Below are 20,998 nucleotides of genomic sequence, written 5' to 3'. Positions count from 1 at the left end.
TAGTAGTGCCTTGGTATTCGATACCGGTTCTGTTGCTCATATTTGCAACTCGAAACAGGAACTGCGGAATATACGAAAGCTGGCAAAAGATGAAGTGACGATGCGCATAGGAAATGGTTCCAAGGTTGATGCAATCGTCGTCGGCACAGTTTCACTTCAGTTACCATCAGGATTAGTTATGAACTTGAATCATTGTTATTTAGTGCCTGCGTTGAGCATGAACATTATATCTGGACCTTGTTTATTGCGAGACGGTTACTCTTTTAAGTCAGAGAATAATGGTTGTTCTATTTCTATGAGTAACATCTTTTATGGTCATGCACCCAATGTGAGAGGATTGTTCATATTGAATCTTGATAGTGATACACACATACATAACATTGAGACCAAAAGAATTAGAGTTAACAATGATAGCGCCATATTTTTGTGGCACTGCCGCTTAGGTCATATTGGTGTAAAGCGCATGAAGAAACTCCATGCCGATGGACTTTTGGAGTCACTTGACTTTGATTCACTTGACACATGCGAACCATGCCTCATGGGCAAGATGACTAAAACTCCGTTCTCCGGAACAATGGAGCGTGCCAGTGACTTGTTGGAAATCATACATACCGATGTGCGCGGTCCGATGAGCGTAGAGGCACGCGGCGGATATCATTATTTTCTCACCTTCACTGACGATTTGAGTAGATATGGTTATGTCTACTTAATGAAGCACAAGTCTGAAACATTTGAAAAGTTCAAGCAATTTCAGAGTGAAGTTGAAAATCATCGTAACAAGAAGATCAAGTTCCTACGGTCTGATCGTGGGGGTGAATATCTGAGTTTCGAGTTTGGTGCTCACTTAAGACAATGTGGAATTGTTTCACAGTTGACACCGCCTGGAACACCACAGCGTAATGGTTTGTCCGAACGTCGTAATCGTACTTTATTAGAGATGGTGCGATCTATGATGTCTCTTACCGATTTGCCGTTATCGTTTTGGAGTTATGCGTTAGACACAGCTGCATTCACTTTAAATAGGGCACCATCAAAATCCGTTGAGACGACACCATACGAACTGTGGTATGGCAAAAGGCCAAATTTGTCGTTTCTTAAAGTTTGGGGATGTGATTCTTATGTCAAAAAGCTTCAGCCTCAAAAGCTGGAACCCAAAGCGGAAAAGTGCATCTTCATAGGTTACCCAAAAGAGACAGTTGGGTACACCTTCTATCTCAAATCCGAGGGCAAAGTGTTTGTTGCTAAAAACGGAGCTTTTCTTGAGAAGGAGTTTCTCTCGAGAGAATTGAGTGGGAGGAAGATAGAACTTGATGAGGTTGTCGAACCTCTCATCCCTCTAGATGGTGGCGCAGGGCAAGGGGAAACCTCTGTCGTTGCGACGCCGGTTGAGGAGGAAGTTAATGATGATGATCATGAAACTCCGGTTCAAGTTCCTGCCAAACCACGCAGGCCGACGAGACCACGTGCTGCTCCAGAGTGGTACGGTAATCCCGTCATGTCAATCATGTTGTTAGACAACAATGAACCTGCAAATTATGAAGAAGCAATGGTGGGCCCAGATTCCAACAAATGGCTAGAGGCCATGAAGTCCGAGATAGGATCCATGTATGAGAACAAAGTGTGGACTTTGGAAGTACTTCCTGAGGGCCGCAAGGCTATTCAGAACAAATGGATCTTTAAGAAGAAGACGGACGCTGACGGCAATGTGACCGTTTATAAAGCTCGACTTGTGGCAAAGGGTTTTTCACAAGTTCAAGGAGTTGACTACGATGAGACATTCTCACCCATAGCGATGCTTAAGTCCGTCAGAATCATGTTAGCAATAGCTGCATTTTTCGATTATGAAATCTGGCAGATGGATGTCAAAACGGCGTTCCTTAACGGTTTCCTTAAGGAAGAGTTGTATATGATGCAACCCGAAGGTTTTGTCGATCCTAAGAATGCTAACAAGGTGTGCAAGCTCCAGCGATCCATTTATGGACTGGTGCAAGCATCTCGGAGTTGGAACAAACGCTTTGATGAGGTGATCAAAGCATTTGGGTTTATACAAGTGGTTGGAGAATCTTGTATTTACAAGAAAGTGAGTGGGAGCTCTGTGGCGTTTCTAATATTATATGTGGATGACATATTGTTGATTGGAAACAACGTAGAGTTTTTGGAGAGAATAAAGGATTACTTGAATAAAAGTTTCTCTATGAAGGACCTAGGAGAAGCTGCTTACATTCTAGGCATTGAGATCTATAGGGATAGATCGAAACGCCTGATAGGACTTTCACAAAGCACATACCTTGATAAAGTTTTGAAGAGGTTCAAAATGGAACAGTCCAAGAAAGGGTTCTTGCCAGTTTTACAAGGTACGAGATTGAGTAAGACTCAGTGCCTAGCAACTGATGAGGATAGAGAGCATATGAGCACCGTCTCCTATGCTTCAGCCATAGGTTCTATCATGTATGCAATGATGTGCACTAGACCAGACGGTAGCCTGGCCATAAGTATGGCAGGTAGGTTCCAGAGTAATCCAGGAGTGGATCACTGGACGGCGGTCAAGAATATCCTGAAGTACCTGAAAAGGACTAAGGAGATGTTTCTCGTGTATGGAGGTGACGAAGAGCTCGCCGTAAAAGGTTACGTCGATGCAAGCTTTGACACATATCCGGACGACTCTAAGTCGCAGACCGGATACGTATTTATTCTTAATGGGGGTGCGGTAAGCTGGTGCAGTTCCAAGCAAAGCGTCGTAGCAGATTCTACATGTGAAGCGGAGTATATGGCTGCCTCGGAGGTGGCTAAGGAGGGTGTCTGGATGAAGCAGTTCATGACAGATCTTGGAGTGGTGCAAAGCGCACTGAATCCAATAACCTTGTCCTGTGACAACACGGGTGCCATTGCCCTAGCAAAGGAACCACGGTTTCACAAGAAGTCCAGACACATCAAACGACGCTTCAACCTCATCCGCGACTACGTCGAAGGGGAGGACGTAAATATATGCAAAGTGCACACGGATCTGAATGTAGCAGACCCGCTGACTAAACCTCTTCCACGGGAAAAGCATGATCAACACCAGAACTGTATGGGTGTTAGATTTATTATAATGTAATTCACATGATGATGTGAGGGCTAGATTATTGACTCTAGTGCAAGTGGGAGACTGTTGGAATTATGCCCTAGAGGCAATAATAAATATAGTTATTATTATAATTCCTGTATCAAGATAATCGTTTATTATCCATTCTATAATTGTATAGAATGAAGACTTATATACATGTGTGGATACATAGACAAAACACTATCCGTAGCAAGCCTCTAGTTGGCTAGCCAGTTGATCAAAGATAGTCAGGGTCTTCAGATTATGAATAAGGTGTTGTTGCTTGATAACTGGATCACGTCATTAGGAGAATCACGTGATGGACTAGACCCAAACTAATAGGCATAGCATATTGATCGTGTCATTTTGTTGCTACTGTTTTCTGCGTGTCAAGTATTTGTTCCTATGACCATGAGATCATATAACTCACTGACACCGGAGGAATGCTTTGTGTGTATCAAACATCGCAACGTAACTGGGTGACTATAAAGATGCTCTACAGGTATCTCCGAAGGTGTTCGTTGAGTTAGTGTGGATCGAGACTGGGATTTGTCACTCCGTGTGACGGAGAGGTATCTCGGGGCCCACTCGGTAATACAACATCACACACAAGCCTTGCAAGCAATGTGATTTAGTGTAAGTTGCGTGATCTTGTATTACGGACGAGTAAAGAGACTTGCCGGTAAACGAGATTGAAATAGGTATGCGGATACTGACGATCGAATCTCGGGCAAGTAACATACCGAAGGACAAAGGGAATGACATACGGGATTATATGAATCCTTGGCACTGAGGTTCAAACGATAAGATCTTCGTAGAATATGTAGGATCCAATATGGGCATCCAGGTCCCGCTATTGGATATTGACCGAGGAGTCACTCGGGTCATGTCTACATAGTTCTCGAACCCGCAGGGTCTGCACACTTAAGGTTCGACGTTGTTTTATGCGTATTTGAGTTATATGGTTGGTTACCGAATGTTGTTCGGAGTCCCGGATGAGATCACGGACATCACGAGGGTTTCCGAAATGGTCGGGAAACAAAGATTGATATATAGGATGACCTCATTTGATTACCGGAAGGTTTTCGGAGTTACCGGGAATGTACCGGGAATGACGAATGGCTTCCGGGTGTTCACCGGGGGGGGCAACCCACCCCGGGGAAGCCCATAGGCCTTGGGGTGGCGCACCAGCCCTTAGTGGGCTGGTGGGACAGCCCAAGAAGGCCCTATGCGCCATAGGAAGAAAATCAAAGAGAAAAAAAAGAGGAGGTGGGAAAAGGGGGAAGGATTCCTCCTTCCAAACCTAGTTGGATTCGGTTTGGAAGGGGAGGACTCCCCCCTTGGCTCGGCCGAACCCCTTTGGGGTCCTTGGACCCCAAGGCAAGGCTCCCCCTCTTCCCCCTATATATACGGAGGTTTTAGGGATGATTTGAGACAACTTTGCCACGGCAGCCTGACCACATATCTCCACGGTTTTACCTCTAGATCGTGTTTCTGCACAGCTCGGGCGGAGCCCTGCTGAGATAAGATCACCACCAACCTCCGGAGCGCCGTCACGCTGCCGGAGAACTCATCTACCTCTCCGTCTCTCTTGCTGGATCAAGAAGGCCGAGATCATCGTCGAGCTGTACGTGTGCTGAACGCGGAGGTGCCGTCCGTTCGGCACTAGATTGTGGGACTGATCGCGGGACGGTTCGCGGGGCGGATCGAGGGACGTGAGGACGTTCCACTACATCAACCGCGTTCACTAACGGTTCTGTTGTGCGATCTACAAGGGTACGTAGATCGAATATCCCCTCTCGTAGATGGACATCACCATGATAGGTCTTCGTGCGCGTAGGAAAATTTTTGTTTCCCATGCGACGTTCCCCAACAAAGAAGTGCAAGGCTCGTGATGACCAAGAGGAGAGCAAGAAAAGCAAGGCAACTATTGATTCGGATGATGAGGTTATCACACCCCGGTAGTTAAGCTACACTAACCATGAGGATTAGGCCATTCCATTTTACTAATTCATGTTTGATCACAATGGGATCAAGCCTCATTTATTTCTCCTAATGTTTTTTCACAAATAAATTGAAAAAGTGGTTTTAATAACTTTGCAAAGGTGAAAACAAAAATCATATTGGGGTTGCAAATAATCCCCTCATATTTATAAAATCATAAGAAACATTTTTATCAATTGTTTAAGTGCCTCAAAACAATTAAAACCGAGGCCAAAACTATTATTGAAATGCCTTTTAAATTATAGAAATTCCAAAGCATTTCAATTAAATCACAAACTTTTGTGGCGTCGTCTATTAATGCATTGAAATTATTGGTATAATGTATATATTTTATAAAACTAAGATACTATTGTTTTAAAAAGAAAATAGAAAAGAAAATAATAAAATAATTTATTTAAAAATAAAAGAAAGGCTAAGCCCCCCTCTCCCCCCCCGGGGGGGGCGTCCCACTTCCTCCCTCTTGGCCGGCCAATTCCCCCTTTCCCCCTAGGCCGACATTCCCCCCTTCCCCCCGAGGCCGGCCCACCTCCCCTCCACCGGCCCACCCGGGGCTATACCAGCCCCACTCCCCCACCGACACCTCCCTCCCCCACTCGCTCCCCCCTCTGCCCCCAATACCCACCCCTCTCCTTCCTCCCGATCCGGTTTAGATCGGGGCAAACGGAGCAGAGCCCCTTGCCCTCAACGGCCTCCCACTTAGCCCCGATGCCATTGCCCGCAACCCTAGCCTCATTTTTCCCTCGCCTTGTGCCCCTAAGGAGCTCCTCTCCTCGCCTGCCCCTTCCCCATGTATGTCCGAACGCCGCCATGGCCATGCTGCGATGAGCTTGCGGCCACCGCCCTCCTCCTCCTCTCCGTTGAGCCCAAAAGCTCCACGACATCCTCCTCCACCCCCTGGTGCACCGGATCACGCCAAAGTTGTGCGCTAGCGATGCCATCGACCGGTTCTTCTTCCTCGGCCGCCGTCGCCATTGTTGACGTCCTGCTCACCCTCAACCGCCCCGGCTCCCCCTGACACCTTCGTTGACCTCGCAGTGAGCTCTCCTTCCTCTTTGAACCCCCCGTGCTCCTCCGCGTCCCCCGTAGCCTCCCGTTAGTGAGCACCGATGTCATTGCCGATTCGGTCATCATTGTCGTCGCGTTTGCCGCCCCCTTTAACTTGCGCCGGTAGCATAGCTGGATGTGGCTCGCAACGCTGGTTCGATTAGTGCCCGCGGTCGACCAAATGGGTGCCAGAATCGGTCGCCGGTGTCCTGCCGCCGCCCTAGTAGGTCATCATCGGTGAGGGCTCTATTAAGGTCGGACCTGTCAAACTGACAGATGGGCCCCAGCTGCGAGGTGATTAGCTTAGGACTAATTAACTATTAGTTGAGGCTAACAACCAGTGACTACTGGCCCCATTTCATTAATTAACCCACGACAAAAAAAAACTAATTAAGTTACCCTCACTCACATGTGGGGGTTATCCACTGTTCCAGTGGATAGGGCCGGCTCAGTCAACCTGCTAACTCGGCAGGTTGGCCCACCTGTCAGCCACAGTTGACTGCTCAGTTGACCAGTCAACTGGGCCCCTTGGTCAGCCTCTGCCACCCCTTTGGGTGCACTCGACTAGGTGCACCCAGAAATTTCCCCTATTTTTTGAATTAATATTAATTATTTTAATTTTTGAAAATCTTTAAAACTTTGAAAATTAGTAGAAAATAAACCGTAAGTGAGATGAAAATATTTTATATATGAAAGTTGCTCAGAAAAATCTAACAAATCCGAATACACTATCCGTTCGTCTCTCACGTGTCCTTATCATAGCGAGCGCGGAACTTTTCCATCCGTTTCGCCTCACCGGTAGTAGCCAGAGACCCGGGAAATATCATCTGATATTTGATAATGTGTTAGCTCATGCCTAGCGCTTCATATAGCTATGTCCTTCTTTGTGATGCTTTTGATTGCTCTGTTATTTATTGTGTTTCCCCTACGTTACTTCCTTTCCGATAGATCCCGAGACCAATGATGATCCGGCGATCGACTACTTCCCGATCGAGGATTCGTTTTGTCTGCATAGCAACCAGGCAAGCAAACCCCCCCCCCCCCCTTGATCATCCCTATAGAATTTTGCTACTGTTGTAGATAGATCTTATTCTGATGCATAGCCTGTTTTTGATGAACTGCTACTTTACTGTACCGCAATCTAAATTGTTTAGTATAGGTGGAGCAGTCATCCCCTTTACCCCTTAGTCCAGTTGCCCCCGCTTTATCGTCAAGTCTCGATCACTGATCGATGATCCAAGACCCGACATAACACTCACACCCCCCTTAGTTGTACGACGCTTCAGAGCTACTATCGAGTACCGAGGATGACACCTCGTTACGTACTCCGATGTTAGCATTGTAGTGTAGTTGACCGACGGTGGTTCTCGGAGGGTGATTCCTCCCTGGCCACCTTGACAGTTACATCGTTCAGAATCCAACGAGGGTGATACCTCGGATCCCCCCTGATGTTACAACCACGCAGTTACTTGACCGTGTTACTGGGAACATTGATGAATACATATTTGGCGGGTGGATTCCCGCGTGGATGTGTCGATGAGTTAATTAAAATGCTAAGGATTTGGGTATTTGATCTGGGTTGGTCGGAGACCTTTTTCGCACTAACCATTTACGTGGGAGAAGTTATGGGTACTCGACGTTGTGGTATCAGTTGAAGCTCTCCAGACGTCAGCAATGGAGTGGTACGCGCCCGAGTGGTCTGGATTATCACCGTTCTTGTATAAGAGGTGCCAGGACTGACATCGGCCGCCCTCGCATCATGCAGGATTGCAAAGGGTGATGGTCCCAAACCCCTGCGCGCTTAGGATTTAGACCGGTGGGCTGGCCTCTCTGTTGAGTCTAGGTGGGGTTGCGACGTGTCGATGTTCCGAGGCCGGGCATGACCCAGGAAAGTGTGTCCGACCAGAGTTTATCGAGTGTGACGGGGAATATGTGGTGCACCCCTGCAGGGATGAAAGTTAACTATTCGGATAGACGTATCCACGGTTACAGGACGACTTGGAGTTGTGCCCCGATCTTATACAACTACAACTGTTACTTAACTAGAATGTTTGCTCCGGGATTGCTTCCTCGCACGGAGTCGAGGAGGAATCTTTGGGCGTGACTTTAATTAATATTGTTGCAACAATATGACTATTAATTGTGTTACCTGTTCTACTCTCATCTATTGCTGCAAGACCCCTGAAGATGCTAGTCTTCGATAGGACTAGGCCTTCTCTCTCTATTCTCGCATTGCTACAATCAGTCCACATAAACCCCTTTCTTTGATACTGATGTATACTTAGCATAGTTCCGATATCAGTCTTGCGAGTATTTTCAATGAGTACTCACTGTTGCTTTGCTTCCCCTTTTCCCCTTGATCCGTTGCTGTGACTAGATGATGGAGCCCAGGAGATGGCGTATCCCACCGCCGACGACTGCTACCCCGACGGTGCCTACTACTACGTGGAGGTCGTTGAAGACCAGGAGTGGTTAGGAGGTTCCCAGGCAGGAGGCCTCGCCTCGTTCGATCGTTGTATCCTTGTGCCAGCCTTCTCTAAGGCACCTCATGTTTCATGTGTGTACTCAGATATTTGTTGCTTCTGCTGACTTGTGTGTTTATCGAGCTTCTGTATTCTAGCCCTCGAGGCTACTAGCTTGTAATATGAAGCTTGTATGTTTTATTTGTGTCTAGAGTTGTGTTGTGATATCTTCTCGTGAGTCCTTGAGCTTGGTCGTACGCATTTGCGTGTATAATTACACTAGTAGAAAACAGGGCTATCGTTCGGCCCTGGCCAGCCCATTAGTCCCGGTTCTTCAAGAACCGGGACCAATGGGGGGTATTAGACCCGGTTCGTGAGCCCAGGGGGCAGCCAGGGCCTCGTGGGCATTGGTCCCGGTTCGTGTAGAACCATTTGTCCCGGTTCGAGCCACGAACCGAGACCAATGGTCATCGCTGCTGGCCCACAACCACTGGTCCCGGTTCGTGGCATGAACCGGGACAGAAGGGGTGGCTTTAGTCCCGGTTCATGCCACGAACCAGTACAAATAAGTTGCCTATATATACCCATCACCGCGACAGAGCACTCTGTTTTTTTGGCCGGCGAGAGGAGGGCATTTTGGTGCTCTAGCTCACCTCCTATGCACATGAGGTGTTCGATGAAATGCCCGAGCCACACTAGTTAAGCTTTCTCCTCTTGAAGCTCGACCTAGGAGCTTCATTTTTCCCGAGATTTGTCTAGATTTAGGGGTCCGTCACGCCCCGTCCCCGTTTTCACCGCCGTTGATCGTCCGCGCGATCTCGTCGCCGGCAGCACCGGGGTGAGCCTCTTGTTCTTATCTTCTTTATGATACTTGTCTGATTTTCTTACTTTAGATAGATATTTGTGTGATTTTCTTAATTTTGACACACATAATTATATGTAATGCACGCAGATGAACCGGCAATGGATGTATGGTGACAGACACACCTCTGAGTACATTAAGGGCGTGCATATTTTTCTCCAAGTGGCTGAGGCAAACAAACAAAATGGTTTTATGTTTTGTCCATGCAGTAAATGTGGGAATACGAAGTCTTACTCTGACCGGAAAATCCTTCACACCCACCTGCTTTACAAGGGTTTCATGCCACACTATAATGTTTGGACGAGGCACGGAGAAATAGGGGTTATGATTGAAGACGGCGAAGAAGAAGAGGCCGATGACAACTATGTGCCCCCTGAATACGGTGACGCTGCAACGGGGGGAGCTGCTGAAGATCAAGAGGAACCAGACGATGTGCCCGATGATGCTGCAATGGGGGAAGCTGCTGAAGATCAAGAGAAACCAGACAATGTGCCCGATGATGATCTCCGTCGGGTCATTGTCGATGCAAGGACGCAATGCGAAAGTCAAAAGGAGAAGCTGAAGTTCGATCGCATGTTAGAGGATCACAAAAAAAGTTGTACCCCAATTGTGAAGATGGCAACACAAAGCTGGGTACCATACTGGAATTGCTGCAGTGGAAGGCACAGAATGTTGTGCCTGACAAAGGATTTGAGAAGCTACTAAAAATATTGAAGAAGAAGCTTCCAAAGGATAATGAATTGCCCGACAGTATGTACGCAACAAAGAAGGTCGTATGCCCTCTAGGATTGGAGGTGCAGAAGATACACGCATGCCCTAATGACTGCATCCTCTACCGCGGTGCGTACGAGGATTTGAACGCATGTCTGGTATGCGGTGCATTGCGGTATAAGATCAGACGAGATGACCCTGGTGATGTTGACGGCGAGCCCCGCAGGAAGAGAGTTCCTGCGAAGGTGATGTGGTATGCTCCTATAATACCACGGTCGAAACGACTGTTCAGAAACAAAGAGCATGCCAAGTTGATGCGATAGCACAGTGAGGACCGTAAGAAAGACGGGAAGTTGAGAGCACCCGCTGACGGGTCGCAGTGGAGAAAAATCGAGAGAGAGTACTGGGTTGAGTTTGCATGTGACCCAAGGAACGTATGGTTTGGTTTAAGCGCGGATGGCATTAATCCTTTCGGGGAGCAGAGCAGCAATCACAGCACCTGGCCCGTGACTCTATGTATGTATAACCTTCCTCCTTGGATGTGCATGAAGTGGAAGTTCATTATGATGCCAGTTCTCATCCAAGGCCCTAAGCAACCCGGCAACGACATTGATGTGTACCTAAGGCCATTAGTTGAAGAACTTTTACAGCTGTGGAATGTAAACAGTGTACGTGCGTGGGATGGGCACAAACAGGAGGAATTTAACCTGCACGCGTTGTTGTTTGTAACCATCAACGATTGGCCCGCTCTCAGTAACCTTTCAGGACAGACAAACAAGGGATACCACGCATGCACGCACTGTTTAGCTGACATCGAAAGTATATACCTGGGAAGCTGCAGGAAGAATGTGTACCTGGGCCATCGTCGATTTATTCCGACCAACCATCAATGTCGAAAGAAAGGCAAGCATTTCAAAGGCGAGGCAGATCACCGGAAGAAGCTCGCCATGTGTACCGGTGATCACGTACTTGCTATGGTCAATGATTTACACGTAATCTTTGGAAAGGGTCCCGGCGGACTAGCTGTTCCGAGTGACGCTGGGAGACACACACCCATGTGGAAGAAGAAATCTATATTTTGGGACCTGCCCTACTTGAAATACCTAGAGGTCCGCTCTTCGATAGACGTGATGCACGTGACGAAGAACCTTTGCGTCAACCTGCTAGGCCTCTTGGGCGTGTATGGGAAGACAAAATATACAACTGAGGCACGGGAGGACGTGCAACGTTTGCACGAAAAAGACGGCATGCCTCCAAAGCAGTATGAAGGTCCTGCCAGCTACGCTCTTACCAAAGAAGAGAAGGAAATCTTCTTTGAATGTCTTCTTAGTATGAAGGTCCCGACTGGCTTCTCGTCGAATATAAAGGGAATAATAAATATGGCAGAGAAAAAGTTTCAGAACCTAAAGTCTCATGACTGCCACGTGATTATGACGCAACTGCTTCCGATTGCATTGAGGGGGCTTCTACCGGAAAATGTCTGATTAGCCATTGTGAAGCTACGTGCATTCCTCAATGCAATCTCTCAGAAGGTGATCGATCCAGAAATCATACCAAGGCTAAGGAGTGATGTGGTGCAATGACTTGTCAGTTTCGAGCTGGTGTTCCCACCATCCTTCTTCAATATCATGACGCACGTCCTAGTTCATCTAGTTCACGATATTGTCATTCTGGGCCCCGTATTTCTACACAATATGTACCCCTTTGAGAGGTTCATGGGAGTCCTAAAGAAATATGTCCGTAACCGCGCTAGGCCAGAAGGAAGCATCTCCATGGGCCATCAAACAGAGGATGTCATTGGGTTTTGTGTTGACTTCATTCCTGACCTTAATAAGATAGGTCTCCCTAAATCGCGGTATGAGGGGAGACTGACTGGAAAAGAACGCTTGGAGGGGAGACAATAATATGCAGGGACGGATATTCTTGGTCTCAAGCACACTGCACAGTTCTACAGAACTCTACCTTGGTGACCCCTTATGTCGATGAACACAAGAACAGTCTGCGCTCCAAACACCCGGAGCAGTGCGACGACTGGATTACATGTGAACACATCAGGACTTTCAGCAGTTGGTTGGAAACACGTCTCAGAGATGAAAACACTGTTTGTGATGAGCTGTACTCGTTGTCCAGGGGACCATCTTCGACTGTTACGATTTGGAAAGGATACGAGATAAATGGGAATACATTTTACACGATCGCCCAAGATCAAAAGAGCACCAACCAAAACAGCGGTGTCCGCTTCGATGCAGCCACCGAGAGGGGAAAGGACACATATTATGGTTACATAGTGGACATATGGGAACTTGACTACAGAGTAGATTTTAAGGTCCCTTTGTTTAAGTGCAAATGGGTCAATCTGTCAGGAGGCGGGGTACAGGTAGACCCATAGTACGGAATGACAACATTGGATCTAAACAATCTTGGGTACACTAACGAACCGTTCGTCCTAGCCAATGATGTGGCACAGGTTATCTATGTGAAGGACATGTCTACCAAACCGAGAAAAAGAAAAATAAGGAAGCGAATACATCATACGATGAGCCAAAGCGCCACATAGTTCTTTCAGGAAAAAGGGACATCGTGGGAGTGGAGGGCAAGACAGACATGTCCGAAGATTATGAAAAGTTTCATGAAATTCCTCCCTTCAAAGTCAAGGCTAACCCAAGCATCCTGATAAATGATGAAGATTATCCATGGTTACGGCGCAATAAGGAAAGGACACAAGCGAAGAAAAAGTGAAGACTTTCTCCACAACTATTAGGATGATACCATGCCAACTTTCAACCTTTTTGTAGTTCATTTGAAATGCATGTTGTAACAGACAGGTGAGCACTGCGCTTCTCCCTTCATCGTCTCTACACTCAGGGCTTATAAGCCGCTGCGAGTGCCTCTCGCTTGGCGAGGTGGGACTAAAAAACAGCTGCAGAAATAATCAACTAAAAACTCTTTTACTTGTTCATGCCACGAACCGGTACTAAAAGGTGCTCGTGGGGCCAGCCTTAAAATATGTACCAAATAAAATGCCTTTGTACTAAAATTATATAGAATTTTGTTCAAAACATTAAAATCAAAAAGAATTATCATAGAAGAAAATAAATAAGTAATTAGAATTTTGTTACAAACTTTAATAGCAAAAAGAATTATCATAAAAGAAAATAAATAAGTAATTAGAAACAAAAAAGAAAGCAAAAAAACTGGGAAAAAATAAAATAAAGGAATCAACTAAAAAGCTTTTATAAACCTCTAGTATTATTGAAACTAAAATTATATAGAATTTTGTTACAAACTTTAATAGCAAAAAGAATTATCATAAAAGAAAATAAATAAGTAATTAGAAACAATATAAAATAAAAAATAAGTATTTTGTTGTAAGTAGAAACAAAACAAAATAAGTTAACTAGGACTTTGAATTTAAGTAGAAACAAAACAAAAATAATGGGAAAATTTAAAAAAAAATAGATTCGAATTTAGAGAGAAATTCAATCTAAATTCAAAGTGCTAGTTAGCCTAACTAGCTCTTTGAATTTAAAGTGCTAGTTAGCCTAACTAGTTGTTTGAATTTAGGTTGAATTTTGTCTCTAAATTCGTACCGCTCGACATTGTAGCCGCGGCGGAGCTTATAAACAGCTCGGCAGCCCTTCGCTTGGCGAGGTGGGACTAAACATCCAACCGCACCATGGCTGTGGCAGGCACATGCCTTTAGTCCCGGTTGATGGCTCCAACCGAGACTAATGCCTCTCTTTAGTCCCGGTTGGTGGCACCAACCGGGACCAAAGGCCTCTGCTTCCCGTCCTTTGGGCTGCCGAAAAGAGGCCTTTGGTACCGGTTGGGGCCACCAACAGGGACCAATGCAACTCTTTAGTCCCGGTTGGTGCCACGAACCGGGACCAATGCTTCTGCTATATAAACCAACACTTCGGAAATTTTCAGATTTGACGGCGCCGCGAGCTCATCCACGCCCGACGACGCCGCAAGCTCATCCACGGCGCCGCCAGGCTGCCCCGTCGCTGTCGCCCGTCGCCCTCCGCCCCCCAAGCCCACGCCGTCGCCCGTCGCCGTCGCCCTCCGCCCCCCGCCGACGTCGCCGTCGCCCTCCGTCACCCTCGAGTCGTCGCCAGTCGCCCTCGCCCTTCGCCCCCCGCCGCCGTAGCCGTCGCCCTCGCCGCCCACGCCGTCGCCCCGGCCGCCCCCAATGTGAGCCGCCGCCGCCATGGCTCTGTTTTTTTTTTATTGTTTTTAATTTTTGATTTGTAACATTTGATTTCTATATACATATATAGTTGTAGAATGCTCATTTCATGCATGTATCTTTGCATTTTTCATATATGTATGTTTGCAGAGACCGGGGGTCTTAACCTCCTTTACAAACAAAAATATACCCATATGACCAACGTCTGATGGGTAGCGTGAGTCGTTGCCTTCTTTGTGCGTGATATTTGGCACAAATATGGCCTCAAATCAAAAAAGGTTCAACAAGAAAGTTGTTTGTATCACCCATATATATAAATTTGAAATTGGGCGCACCTCCATCCGAGATCATATGTGGACTGTGGTACCCAAAAATGAAATTGTTGTCTCAACCATACTTAAATCCGAGTTCGGTTAATTTTTAAAGAATGTTTAAAGGATTTGGAATACTTCCATTTTATGGGAAGTCCAGCAACATCATAAATAGATGTGAGGTCTCGGTGCATTGAACAACACATAGCAAAATATTCAACCAACCACTTTTTACATTTATATACCTTTTTTATCTCTCCCTTGTTTATATGCTTTCACGTTCTTCATTGTTCGTCATTCTTGCTATGAATAGATCATCAACATGTGTTTGTTATCTGATATACCCAACCACTTTGTGTAGTGGCCAATAATTCATATGGTGTTTCTAGATCGTTCAGTGAATATACTCTATTAACCATCCCTAGTTTTCTCATTCATGCATCTAATTACATGCAAAGGACGATTCAAACTAATATCCACTAGTCAACAACCCGTGCATTTGCACGGGCTAGTTTTAATGCATGGTTACTTAGCAATGGTCTCGTGAAAGTATATTGATTTTGGAAATAGTGGTTAGTCTTATACTTGTCAGATTTTTTTTGTTATGTGTGTAGTTCCTTCAAAACAAATGTGAAAACCAAAGTGCTAATTTTTGTGGGTATCTTAAAACGGAAATCAAATGCTTTATAATTTTAACATTGAAATGAAATATAATAAAGCATAGAATAGTTTCATTCAACGTATTGATTTTGATTTTTTTTCATGCCTTATAGAAATGTTATTTTTTAGTTCATTTTACGATGCCTATCCCGCATCCTCGTTGTCGACTTGGCGGAGGACACCTGCTTGATCATAGGGGCCATGTCCGGGACTGGGCTCTGCCCGGCTGGTATTGGGAGGTGCTACCTTCCGGAGGACATAGGTTGGTGAGGAGGCAGCCCGTTGTTGACCCGATCCTTGTTTGGTGGCGGTCGCGTGGGCTAGTGACGGTGCCGAGGCTTCCGAACACCGCGGAGGTGGTACGTCACCGTGTCAGCGAGGAGGACGAGCACGTCCGTCGCTACATGGTTGCATTGGAGGGCAGGTTCTCCAATACCTGGCAGGTTCTTCAGGGATCTCACTGGAGCTATGATCCTGTGATGGTTCCTTCTCTTTGGGTGTCCACCGCCCACGACGATACCCGTCGGGCGCTATGATTCTAGATGTATTAATGATGCTTTATGTATGATAGTATTCGAGGAGTATTAATTAGTGATAATATTCAACGATGTATGGACACAAGAGATCGATGATGTAGTCTTGCTTATAATTGAATGCATGCTAATTTGAATACTACTTTATTTTACGATTTGTTTTTGCTTATTGAATGTTCAAATTGGAAAAGTACTCCTACTTTGAATGCTAAAATTAGAGAGCACTATGCAGAAATCTAGGAGCCCCCCTCCATCATCCGCGCCGTCGTCCCCGTCACCGACCCCCCTCCGACCTCGAGTCAGGGTCTATATTGTTTTATGCTATTTTACCTTAAATAGGGTATTTAATTAGGTCCTCCCTAATACTAATGATCATGTTGTTGTAAATGTTGTATGACAATGTTGTAAAGGGTAGTAATTGGTCTCTTCTGCTGCTTTTCAGAGATGGAGTTCTTCACGGTTATACTTGAGAAATCCAACAGGCTGGTGCTGCCGCACAATTTTGTGAAGATGCTGGACGGCCATCGGCCACAGAACATGAAGCTGAGGCAGGCCGGCAACGGGCTTCGCAAGCTGTGGGACATGGAGGTGGTGTTCGACGCCGATGGCCGCATGTACCTAGATCGTGGCTGGAAGCAGTTCGTCCGTGCCTACGACCTGGGGATCGGGTACTTCCTTGTCTTCAGGTACGACGGCAACGCCACGTTCGCCGTGAAGGTGTTCGACACGACTATGTGTCGGAGGCGCTACCAGGACGACGACGATGCCGGTACGCTCTGTCTCTTCTTCCTCTCCATTAGGCTATCTCTCACACCCATTTTTTTTAAAAAAAAATTGCATTTGGCAAGGCAATGGGAGCAGGAGCAGCAAGTACTGCGACAGGTGCTATGTCTACAGCAGCAGCGACTCTGGCAGCAAAAGTAGCAACGACTCTGGCGACAGCAAAAGTAGCAGCGACGACGGCCTCGCGATGGATGTCCCACAGCTGGGCGACAGGGCCATGCCAATTGTGGTAGAGGAGTACATCCCACAGCCTGGCCTGGGGCTTCGCCGCTCTAAGCGCATCAAGATGATGAAGGAAAAGGTGTAGAAGCAGGAGTGGATATCTTAAGAACCTGATGGCTTTAATCTTTATAGTATAAACCTTTTAAGTACGATAGTGTTGAACTGCTACTGCACTTTTAAGTATGATGGTGGTGTGCCTGATGAAATTTTGTGCATGCTCATGGATGCTCCTTGTTATTATGATGGATGATGATGCATGATTAGTAGGACTTGTTATTATATATGATGATGTATGATGCGAGCATGAAGAGTTATTATATATCAGCGGGTGAAATGAACATAGCAGTAGCGTTGGTAAACCAAGCACGAAGATAAGAGATGACACTTCTCTCTATTAGCTAGCTAATAACAACCTAAATTAACCCCCAAAACCCCTAAACCAGCCACTTTCAAAAAAAACCTCAGCTGCAGCCAGTTTCTGACGCATGGATGCCTTTTGGTCCCGGTTTATGTCACCAACCGGGACCAAAGGCCCCCCTGCCTGGGCTGCCCGCAGCGGCCACGTGGATGCCCATCTGTCCCGGTTCGTGTAAGAACCGGGACTAAAGGGGGGAGGCATTAGTAAGGACCTATTAGTCCCGGTTCAAGAACCGGGACTAATGGCCCTTACGAACCGGGACAAATGCCCTGTTTTCTACTAGTGTTAGCGTACGATCAAATCGAGGGCATCATAGAGGAGGATGCATCAAGTTATGATGACAAGAGGATCCCTACAGCAAACTCGGTTGCCTACTCCAAGCCAAAAAGACAAAATGGAATTAAGAAAGAAGCAAAAGAAAAGAAGAAGAGGAGAGGAGATGATGAGTAAACGAATGCTATGAATGCTCTTTTAGAGGCAAGAAAGGAAACAACCGAGGTGCGGAGGATGGCAAGGAGCCAAGATGCGATGGCCGACGAGAGGAGGTTGGTGGCCGAGGAGAGGAGGGTGGCGGCCGAGGAGAGGAGGGTGGCGACCGAGGAGAGGAAGGTGGCATTGGAGGAGAAGAAATTGGCCATGGAGGAGCGAGCTAGATTATTGGAATGGGAGAAACACTCGTTCATCATTGACACATCTGCCTTCGGTGATAAGCAAAAGGAGTTCATCAATCTTTCCCGTGATGAAGTCTTGGCGCAAAAAAGATACATGGGCACGCGAGGCTTCGGAGCTACGATAGGAGGATTTGAAACAAGCATGGAATGCATGTGTGACTTCGGAGCTACCATGGGCGGCATGAGCGGCTTCAGAGCAACCATGAAAGGCATGGAAGCATCTACGAGTGGCATTGGTGGCTTCAGAGCTATCATGGGAGGCGTGGAAGCATCTACGGAGGCATTTGTGGCTTCGGAGCTACCATGGGAGCAAAGTTGTCAAAATCGCGATTCTGAATCGAATCAGAGCTCCGTTGTGGAATCAGAGCTCCGTTGCTAGGACCGTGAATCGTAGAATCATAACTATCGGGATTGTAGAAACTTAGATTCTGTGAGCAAAATCGTAGAATCGGAGAGCCTGATTTGGATCGTAAGATTTGAGTCGTGATTCTGACAACTTTGCACGCGAGGTATGAGAGCATCTACAAGAGGCATGTGTGGCTTCGGAGCTATCATGGGAGGCATAATTTTTGGTTCTCTCATGAAAGGCATGGGAGCTCCTCCAGGTGACATGGGTGCACGCATGACTTCCACTATGCCGGACATAGCTTACCATTATGCATGGCTCACAACGAGGACGACAAATCATCTTCGTCCTTGGACAAAGAAGAGGAAGAAGATGAGGCATGATTGGTCATATAATATTTGTTTGTGTGTGAACTTTATATTTGTCATGTATCATAAGCTTCGTTGGATGATTTTAAACTATGTTATGCAATTCAACTATGCTATGTTGCTCGAATGCCAAAAAAAAGTATGTTTAAAATATTACATGGCGGTTGGCTGCTTGTGCGTGCCGCCAGACAGACGTCCGCACACACGTGCTGCATTTTGCGGCGCCTACTGAAGCAGGCGCCCTGCCGCGCGCTGAAGCAAAGAAAAATTAGCGCGCCGCGCCATCCGTTGAAGTTGCTCTTAGATTGGCGGGATATTCATAAGAGTTTCACTCAAAAGGGACAACCTATTTCCAGGAGGAAACAAAATTACACTTGCTGTGGATGGGAAATGGATCTTGGGCAAAGGTTAAGAACACTATGGAGCTGCTTCATTTGGTCCTTCCGAAAGTTGGACGACGTACGCGTCGCCTTTTATCGTCACTGACTCACAATCGCGGACAGCTGCAGGCGACGCTGCCCTTTGTTAGAAGATACTAGTAGATGTGAAGATGTCACAATGCACTCGCCAATCAAAAGACCAAATTTATGAGCACAATAAGATCAGTGGGTTGCGAGCCTCGTAACCAAGCTAGCCAGGAACAAGATGTAAATTTTCTCGCAAAAAAAAAAAAAGAAAAAAAAAAGAAAAAAAAAAGAAAGAGGAACAAGATGTACAGCTGTGCCGCACGGATCACAGAGAAATGGGAAAAAGACTCTCGATGTCCTATTGTTGATCTACAATAAACTGACCACTCAATTTCCTATTGATCTATCTTAGTTCTGATGATTCACAGCTCAAACATTGACTTGGTTTAATAGCCATGTCATTCCGGGGAATGCTGACATGCTGTTCTGCAATGGATCGGACGAACGGAAAACATGGCTGCAGACCTGTTTACCAGGCATGAGAACATCGTGCGTGTAAATTTAACGGTACAAACCGTGCGAACGTCAGAGAAAGATATGGTGCTAAAACAGCAATTGTGGGAAAGGTGAACAGCAATATGTAGATGGTGTGACATGAACAATAAAGTCAAATAGACCCACAACTGCAGTAGAAACCCAAGTAGCATGCCTTCTGAAAGAGGGCTGTTCCAAGTGGCATGCCAATTTCAAAAACAAGTTAGACAGACCATGTACATTGTCGGAAGCCTACCATTCAAAATTAGCAGTTTGAATCCATTACAGGAATGGTTGAGTTTCCTTTATTATATTACTAGCAAAAGAGCCCATGCGTTGCAACGAGAGAAAGAAATACCACACGGCACACGCTCTTAATTTATAAAAAATGTCTATAATTTAAGAATTTATAGTTACGATACAAATAAAGATGGTCTTATCCTACAAAAATGCAGTTCAAAATTTCACAGGTCTTCTATTTTAACACGGCTTGTATGTAGATTTAATACGTACAAAGAATCAGTCAAGTGACCTTCAGTTTCATCTCTAATCCTGATTTTGTTGACGTGTTCATCCCCAACCCGGATGAGTACCGGTATGAAAGAAAGACGAATAATGACTTATTTATTAAGATTGTACCCTAGATAGTATTTTTATTAAACGTTTAACAGATAAAATAATATCATATTTAAATTCTACATATTTTTCTAATCAAATTCCATGTATAATATGTTAAATTTGGAGTTACGGTTTAAAAGATATGAGTATTTAAAAAAATATTTAATATATACTACGAGTTTAATGTCATAAACAGTAAGGGCTTTTTTGTAAAATCACCTCGGTGGGTTTTCCGACGGAAGCGATAGCCTCTTTATTATTAGGTAAAGATATATATACTTGTGTAACTGAACTCCGAATCTAGAAAAATGATGAGAGCAGACCAACTAACATCTGCATAGCGATTTAAATCTGCCCTGTTAACAGAAGATACTATTGGACATGCAGTCCCCACACCATGCATCTCAGATTAAACTTATGCACGTCATGTACAAACTTTTTCAGTTATTTTGAGCATGGAAACAACCGTCCAAGTTATCATAAGCAAATCAGTAACGGATATGACTGTTAACAGATATATCAGTTATAAAATCACTAGAATGATAAGTTGCTAACCAAGGGCCAAACATTGCTCCAAACTTTTATCTTTGAAAGAAAATAGGATGCCTTGACATAAAGCATAACGGTAACAAAAAAATTACTCCCTCTGTACAGAAATATAAGACCGTTTAGATAACTACTTTAGTGATCGAAACGCTCTCTTTGTAAGTTATAGGAAGCGATGGAATCCTATGATAGTTTGGTAACAATTTTGGTAGCCAGCAAAAAAC

Source organism: Hordeum vulgare, chromosome 5H (genome assembly GCF_904849725.1).
Source record: "Hordeum vulgare subsp. vulgare chromosome 5H, MorexV3_pseudomolecules_assembly, whole genome shotgun sequence".
In the NCBI taxonomy this organism is placed as follows: Eukaryota; Viridiplantae; Streptophyta; class Magnoliopsida; order Poales; family Poaceae; genus Hordeum; species Hordeum vulgare.
This window is presented reverse-complemented; position numbering follows the sequence as displayed.